We start from the raw sequence: 8,828 nt of genomic DNA, 5'->3' as shown, positions 1-8,828 counted from the left end.
AACTGCTGTTTTCATGTTTAGTAACTTAAAAACATCAGCGGCTTATATAAGCATCTCTTCCAGTAGATCACTGAGTCTATAACAACTGGGAATTTACCAAGAAGGAAGGGCTGCATAGACTAGAAACCTCAGTGAGACTCACTACAGAGTTTAGCTGCTTCTTTTTGTGGTCAGCTAATAATACTGTTCTAGTTCATGAAATTAGCATCTCATGATAAATATTTTTACTGCGAAGACTACATGTTTACAGACACAAAGGCATTTTCAAATCCAGTAAGTGGTGATTGCAGGATGTAAACAGAGCTACGAGCTAGAAGTTTCTCAAGACTCCTCCTCCCATCCTCTTTAATTTCAGAGATTCTATCTATAGATTTAAGGATTTCAGCAACAAGGTTGAGCGTTTGGGCTCCAGAAACCAGCTGCTTGATGGAGGAGTGCCTGTTGTTCATGAACATGCTCAGGTTCTGCAAGGCCAAGTCCCTGTTCTGCTTCACCACCATCATACTGGTGCCCTGGCCCAAGCAGGGCTGTTTTTGGGCTTGAAGTTTCAGACCTGTGCCAGGAGCGAGCTTATGTTTTGTTTGTTTCATGACATGACTTTCTACCTTTACTGCACATTTGGTCATCAGCTCCAGGTTCTGCTCCACCTGCTGAACCATGGATTCCAGGTTGTGGTAGTCACTCTCCTCCTTGATCATTTTTGCTTCTAATTTCCACTCAAACGTCCTCACCATTTAGGTTTGAATCTCAGAGAAGCTCTGCACCTCCATCAACTTTCTTCTTAGTTTCAAATTCTCATCTTTCAGTGCTTACTAACTTATCTGCAGCATCCAAAGGTGCCTGTCCCCCCAAAGACTATCTATGGACTGCAAAGTCTACGCTGGCGCTCGCCACTGGAGAGACTCCAGAATCAGAGTCACTCAGTGTCCACAGGGGCAGGGCTCGGCCTGCCAGCTCTGATGGGCTGGAGAAGAAGGAGATGTATGTGCTGTAGGGCAACGCACTGGCTGAGACCCTTGAGGAATGGGTCTGCTCCACAGCATGTAGGCCCTATCCCACCCATCCTCATCCTCATCCTTGTCCTCCTCCTGGAGGTCACTAGCCTCTACTGGGTCTTCCAAAAACGACTGCTGGTATTCCAGGCTGAAGCCCACGGGTGTGAGGCCAGGGAGCTACAGTTGAGGCCCAGTGAGTGCCTTGTGGCTTCCTTTGAATGAAGTCTGCTGTGTTGGCCATGTCTTCTTTACTTTTTTAAAAAAAATAATTTTAATGTTTTTCTTTAACCTCCTATATCCAAAATATTGGCATTTCAAAATGTAACCAATGTAAAAATTATCAATGAGATGTTTTACAATTTTGCACTAAATTTTTAAAAATTCTTTATTGTTTAAAGTATTACGTAAGTCTTCTTTTTCCCACATTGACCTCTCCCCAGCTGCTCCCACTCCCAGAACATGCCCTCACCCCCCTACTGTCTGTGTCCATTGGTTATGCTCATATGCATGCATACAAGTCCTCTAGTTGATCTCTTATCCCCTCACCCCCCACCTTCCTTCATATGTTGGACAGTCTGCTCGATGCTTCTATGACTCTGGTTCTATTTTTGTTCATCAGTTTATGTTGTTCATTATAGTCCACAAATGAGTGAGATCAAATGATATTTATCTTTCACTGATTGATTTATTTCGCTTATCAAAATGCTCTCCAGTTCCATCCATTCTGTTACAAATGGTAAGCATTCCTTCTTTTTTACAACAGTGCAGTATGTCAATGTGTGATGTACCACAGTTTTCTAATCCACTCATTTGCTGATGGGCACTTCTGCTGTTTCCAAATCTTAGCTATTGTAAATTGTGCTGCTATGAACAAAGGGGTGCATATATGCTTTATGATTGGTGTTTCAGTTTTCTAGGGATATATTCCTAAAAGTAGGATTACTGGGTCAAATGAAAGTTCCATTTTTAATTTTCTGAGGAAACACAATACTGTTTTTCACAGTGGCTGTACCAGTCTGCATTCCCACCAGCAGTGCAAGAGGGTTCTTTTTTCTGCGCATCCTCGCCAGCACTTGTCATTTGTTGATTTGTTGATGATAGCCATTCTGACAGGTGTGAGATGATACCTCATTTTTGTTTTGATTTGCATCACTAGGATGATTAGTGACTTTGGGTATGTTTTCATATGTCTCTTGACCTTCTGTATGTCCTCTTTCAAAAAGTGTCTATTTAGGTCCTTTGCCCATTTTTTCATTGGATTGTTTATCTTCCTTTTGTGAAGTTGTATGAGTTCCCTATAAATTTTGGAGATGAAATCCTTATCAGAGATAACATTGGCAAATATGTTCTCTCATGCAGTGGGCTTTCTTATTGTTTTGTTGCTGGTTTCTTTTGCTGTGCAGAAGATTTTATTTTGATGTAGTCCCCTTTGTTTATTTTCTCCTTAGTTTCCATTGCCCCAGGAGCTGTGTTGGTAAAGACATTGCTACTACAAATGTCTGCTATTTTGCTGCCTATGGAGTCTTGTAGGATTTTTATGGCTTCCTGTCTTACATTTAAGACCTTTATCCATTTTGAGTTTATTTTTGTGTATGGTGTAAGTTGGTGGTATAGTTTCATTTTTTTTGCATGTATCTGTCCAATTTTTCCAATACCATTTATTGAAGAGGCTGTCTTGACTCCATTGTATGCTCTTGCCTCTTTTGTCAAATATTAATTGAGCATAATGGCTTGGGTCGATTTCTGGGTTCTCTGTTCTGTTCCACTGGTCTATATTTCTGTTCTTGTGCCAGTATCAGGCAGTTTTGAGAACAGTGGCTTTGTAGTATAGCTTGATATCTGGTATTGTGATCCCTCCAACTTTGTTCTTCTTTCTCAAGATTGCTGCAGCTATTCAGGGTCTTCTTTTAAAATTCCAGATGAATTTTTGGAGAGTTTGTTCTAGGTCTTTGAAATATGCTGTTGGTATTTTAATGGGGATTGCATTGAATCTATAGATTGCTTTGGGTAGTATGGACATTTTAAGGATGTTGATTCTACCAATCCATTAACACGGTATAATCTTCCATTTTTTTATGTCTTCCTCTATCTCTTTTTTCAGCATCCTGTAATTTCTGAGTACAGGTCCTTTACCTCCTTGGTTAAATTTATTCCTAGGTATCTTAATTTCTTTGTTGCAATGGCAAATGGGATTGTTTTGTTGTTGTTGTTGTTTTGTTGTTGTTTTTGTTTTTGTTTTAGTTTCTCTTTTTGTGAGTTCATTATTGGTGTATAAAAAAGCCATACATTTCTGGGTGTTAATTTTGTATCCTGCTACATTGTCGAATTCATTTATTAATTCTAGTAGTTTTTTGATGGAGTATTTAGGATTTTCTACGTACAATATCATGTCATCTGCGAATAATGACAATTTTCTTCTTCTTTACCAATGTGGATGCCTTTTATTTCTTCTTCTTGTATGATCGCTATGGCTAGCACTTTTAGTACTATGTCCAAAAGGAGTGGTGAGAGTGGGCATCCCTGTTTTGTTCCTGTTCTTAGGGAAAATGGTTTTAGTTTTTGCCCATTGAGTATGATGTTGGCTGTAGGTTTGTCATATAAGGCTTTTATTATGTTGAGGTATGGTCCCTGTATTCCCACTTTGCAGAGAGTTTTTATCAGGAAAGAGTGTTAGATTTTGTCAAATGCCTTTTCTGCATCAATTGATATGATTATGTGATTTTTGTCTCTCAATTTGTTTATGTGATGTATCTCATTTATTGCCTTACAAATATTGAACCAGCCTTGCATCCCTGGAATAAATCCCACTTGGTCGTGGTGTATGATCTTTCTAATGTAATGCTGGATCCAATTTGCTAGAATTTTGTTGATAATTTTAGCATCTATTTTCATTAGGGATATTGGCCTGTAATTCTCTTTCTTTGCAGTGTCTTTATCTGGCTTTGGGATTAGGGTAATGCTGGCTTCATTGAAAGAGCTTGGAAGTGTGCTTTCCTCTTGAATTTTTTGGAATATTCTGAGAAGGATAGGTTTTAGTTCTTCTTTGAATGTTTGGTAAAATTCCCCTGTGAAGCCAACTGGTCCAGGGCTTTTGTTTGCTGGAAGTTTTTTGATTACTCTTTCAATTTCATCAGTAGTTATAGGCCTACTCAGGGTTTTTTTCTTCTTCCTGATTGAGTTTTGGAAGCTTGTATTTTTCTAAGAATATGTCCATTTTGTCTAGGTTGTTCAGTTTGTTGGAGTAGAGTCGTTCATAGAATTTTTTTTTTTTTTTTTTACAATCCTGGGATGTCTGTGGGTCGGTTGTTACTTCACGTCTTTCATTTCTGATTTTGTTTATTTGGGTCTTCTCTATTTGTTTCTTGGTGAGCCTGGCTAGAGGTTCATCAATCTTGTTTACTCTTTCAAAGAACAAGCTCTTGGTTTCATTGATCTTTTGTATTGTTTTTTTGGTCTCTATGTCATTTATTTCCACTCTGATCTTTATTATTTCCTTCCTTCTGCTTACTCTGGGCTTTTCTTGTTGCTCTCTTTCTAACTCTTTAAATTGCAGAGTTAAATAATTTATTACCATTTTTTCTGTGTTTTATGAGGTATGCCTGTAGGGCTATGAACTTCCTTCTCAAGACTGCTTTCATTGTGTCTCATAGATTTTGGATTATTATGTTTTCATTGTCTTTGTTTTCAGAATGCTTTTAGTTTCTTCTTTGATCTCTTTGGTAACTCAGTCATTGTTTAATAACATGCTATCCCTCCAAGTGCTTGATTTTTTAATTGTTTTTATTGTAGTTGATTTCTAATATTATGCCATTGTGGTCTGAGAAAATGCTTGATATGATTTCAATCTTCTTGAATTTGGAGAGACTTTGCTTGTGATCCAAATATCTGGTCTATTTTTGAAAATGTCCCATGTGCACTTAAGAAGAATGCATATTTTATAGCTTTGGGGTAAAATATTCTGAATATGTCAATTAAGTCCACCTGATCTAGTGAGTCATTTAGGATTGCTATTTCTTTATTGATTTTTTGTCCAGAAGATTTATCCAGTAATGTCAGTGGTGTATTAAATTCCCCTAATATGATTATATTGTTGTCAGTCTCTCCCTTGATTTCTTCCAGAAGTTTTTTTATAGATTTGGGTGTCCTTGTTTTGGGTGCATATATGTTTACCAGAGTTATATCTTCTTGTTGTATTGATCCCTTTAGTATTATGAAGTCACCTTCTTTATCTCTTGTTATGGCCTTCACTTTGAGCTCCATTTTGTCTGATATAAATATTGCTACCCCAGCTTTTTTTTTTTTCATTTCCATTTGCCTGAAAGATATTTTTCCAGCCCTTCACTCTCAGTCTGTGACCCACTTTTGTTCTTAGGTGGGTCTCCTACAGACAGCATATATACACTGAGTGGCCAGATTATTATGACTACCTGACGTTTGTAGGCAAATTAGCTATAATTTCGCTCTGAAGTTGCTAGAGGGCCAGACCATTATAAATAGGGAAGCAGGTTGTTTACCATGATAGTAGAAGTGATTTTTTTCTGAAGATATGGGTAAACAATTCGATTTAACAGCCTTTGAACGTGGGATATATATATATATATATACACTGAGTGGCCAGATTATTATGACCACCTGACGTTTGTAGGCAAATTAGCCGTACACTGCATCGTATGGGATATGGAAGCTGAAGGCCTGTTCGAACACCTTTGCTGTCTGCAGTTACCAAGATAAAACGTCTCCAATTTGCACAGGAATACAAGGATTGGACAGTCGAGCATTGGAAAAAAGTCATGTGATCCGATGAATCACGTTTCCAGTAGCATCATGCAGATGGCAGAGTGAGAATTTGGTGGAAACAGCATGAAAGCATGCACCCCACATGCATGAGTATAACTCTTCAAACTGGTGGGGGCAGTGTTATGGTTTGGGGCCTGTTTTCCTGGCATGGTTTGGGCCCTTTAATTCGTGTGGAACAACGTCTGAATAACACAACATACCTAAGTATCATTGCTGATTAAGTTCATCCTATCATGTTGATGGCGTATCCCAATAGAGATGGCTTCTTCCAACAAGACAATGCACCATGCCATGGTGCTCATATTGTGCAGGAGTGGTTTCAAGAACATGAGGGAGACTTTACCTTGGTTAGGTGGCCCCCACAATCACCAGATCTCAATCCAATTGAGCATTTGTGGGACGAAGTTAAAAGAGCCATCAGGCAGCTGGTTCCACAACCATCAAATCTCACAGAATTGGACAGTGCTATTCAACAGGCATGGTGTCAGATTTCTCGCATCACCTTTCAACATCTCGTGGAGTCAATGCCAAGAATTGCCACAGTACTGAAGGGAAAAGGTGGCCCAACGAAGTACTGATGGGGTTGTCATAATAATCTGGCCTGTCTGCTAATTAACTAATTGGGTACTCTGCTTCTTCTAGTCAACTGTTGAAACCTTCCATACTTTTTTTTTATTATAGCTATATCACTCTACATTTCCTCTTGATGCTTATATTAGTTGTTGATTTTCTCATCTACCCGGTTTATTAACTATGTGACCCTTATTCTGGATTCTTTTTCTGACAAATAGCATGCCTCCATTTCATTTAGTTCCTTTTCTGGAAATTTCTCCTTTTCTTTCCTTTGGGGGTTGTTTCTTTGTGTCCCCATTTTTATTTTCACTGAAGGATCTAGGCGTCGAGTCGTACTGGTCCTGTGACTGCAGATGTGAGCTTGGCGGATGGTCGCATGGTCACCAGGTCCGGTGTAGATGTGTCAGGCTTGGAGGCAATTTGTGTGGTCGCGGCACCTGGAGTTGCTGTGGGAGGCACCTGGGGTTGCTGTGTGGGGCTCAGCTGCTCATGTTCGGTTGCAGCATCAAGGGTTGTTGTGTCAGGCTTAGTGGTGGTTAGCATGGTTGTGGCATCTGGGGTTTCTGCATAAGGCTTGGCTGTTCTCTTGCATGGTCTCAGAGCCCATTGTTGCTGTGTAAGGTTTGGCAGTTCATGAGGTCACAGTGCCCAAGGCTAAAGCATTTCACTGGTGAGAGGGGAGTGCACTCCAGAACTCACAGGAGCCTGAAGCTAGGGAGGCTGGAGTCTCCACGTACGTGGGTCCGCAGCCAAGGCAGCAGGTCCCTGACTGGAGGGGCTTTAGGGTCCTGGGTGGTGTCTGAGGGCACCCTAGGTGGAGGTGAGGCTGGGCTCCCAGTCATAACAGTACTCCCCTTCAAGATGGCATGGCCTCTGCGGCAGAATCGGCGGTCCCTGGAGAGATTGCAGTGGTAGCAGAGGCTGCATGGCTATGGGAGCCTGGTCCACCAGCCCCCAAAAGTTATGTAGAATCTAACAGTCACACACACACACACACACACACACACACACACACACAACACAACCACACAGTCTCTTTTTGCTCCCTCACTCACTCACTCACTCACACTCTCTTCCTCACTGCCATCCTGCCAGCCATGATCTTCCTTCTCTCTCAGTGTCCTCTTTCAACAGGCTGAGGTTCTTGGTTTTCAGAAACTCTTTAAAGGAGAGTGGATTTGCCTCTTTGAGATCTGCAAGTTTATCATCTCCAAAATGTGTCTCCTGGGCTCCTGATGAACCTTGCTTAGTACACTTCCCTTTTCCTTAGACAAAATTGTTCAGAATGAGGAGGCTGTGGGCCTGGGACAGGGAGGAGATGGCAGGCAGTGTACGTATAGCCCGACAGACATCCATGCTGGCCCTGCGAAGCACCGGTCCTCCCCAGCCTGGCAGCAGTGGCTCCAGGGCTCCGGCTCAGCCCTGGCTGCAGCCCAGTTCCCCACCCCCATCCTATATGAGCTTTTATGTTTATACTAGAGGCCCGGTGCATGAAATTCATGCACAGGTAGGGTCCTTAGGCCTGGCTGGCAATCAGGACTAATCTGTGGGGCAACTGGTGAAGTGATCAGGGGAGCCCCCACTGGCACTCACCTTGGCAAGCCTGGCCCCACCCCCCGCCACCGCCACCAGTTGCCTCTCTCTGTGGAGCGACCGGCGGGGTGATCATTACTAGAGGCCCAACACATGAAATTCATGTATTGGTACAGTCCCTAGGCCTGCCTGGCCTGTGATCAGAACCATCTTCCCCAGCTGCCTGCAGCTGGCCCCACTCCCCGCTGCCACCCACCTCTGGTTCCCTGTTTGCCATTGGGTGATCAGTGCCTGACGGCTGGAGGAAGGGACTGAGAGGTAGACTGTTCCCACCTGCTCGCAGGCCCCACCCCTGTCGTGGGTGGCCATCAGGCGATCAGAGCCTGCTGGCCAGGGAAAGGGACCAAGAGGTGGTCAGTGTGCCTCATAGTGACTGGTCCAGCAGTTGTTCTGGTCGTTCTGCTGTTAGGGTCAATTTGCATACTATCCTTTTATTATATAGGATAGAGGCCTGGTGCATGGGAGAGGGCTGGCTGGCCTGCCCTGAAGGGGGCCCCAGATCAGGGTGGAGGGTCCCCACTGGGGAGAGGGGCCAGCCTGGGCAAGGGGCTGGGGGCAGTTTGCAGGCTGGCCATGCCCCCAATCAGGGTGGGGGTCCCTGCTGGTGAGCAGGGCTGGCCTGGGCAAGGGGCCACCGGGGGTTTGCAGGCCAGCCATGCTGGGGGCAGTTTGCAGGCTGGCCACGCCCCCAATCAGGGTAGGATGTTACCGCTTGGGGGCTGGGTCAGCCTGGGTGAGGGGCCATGGGTGGTTTGCAGGCCGACCATGCCCCCAGCTTTGTCAGGAAGAACATCTGGAATGACGTCTGGAAGACATCTGGTCTATCTGGTTTAATTAGCATATTATCCTTTTATTAGTATAGACTGGCTA

General features: G+C 43.1%; 1 pseudogene; it reads right to left on the bottom strand.

The window, feature by feature from the left end:
* Nucleotides 1-236: 236 nt before the first annotated feature.
* On the bottom strand, nucleotides 237-7,721 carry LOC102431545 (annotated as a pseudogene).
* Nucleotides 7,722-8,828: the final 1,107 nt, after the last annotated feature.

The sequence above is a fragment of the Myotis lucifugus genome, unplaced genomic scaffold (assembly GCF_000147115.1).
Source record: "Myotis lucifugus unplaced genomic scaffold, Myoluc2.0 scaffold_21, whole genome shotgun sequence".
NCBI classification, from domain to species: Eukaryota; Metazoa; Chordata; class Mammalia; order Chiroptera; family Vespertilionidae; genus Myotis; species Myotis lucifugus.
This window is presented reverse-complemented; position numbering and strand designations above follow the sequence as displayed.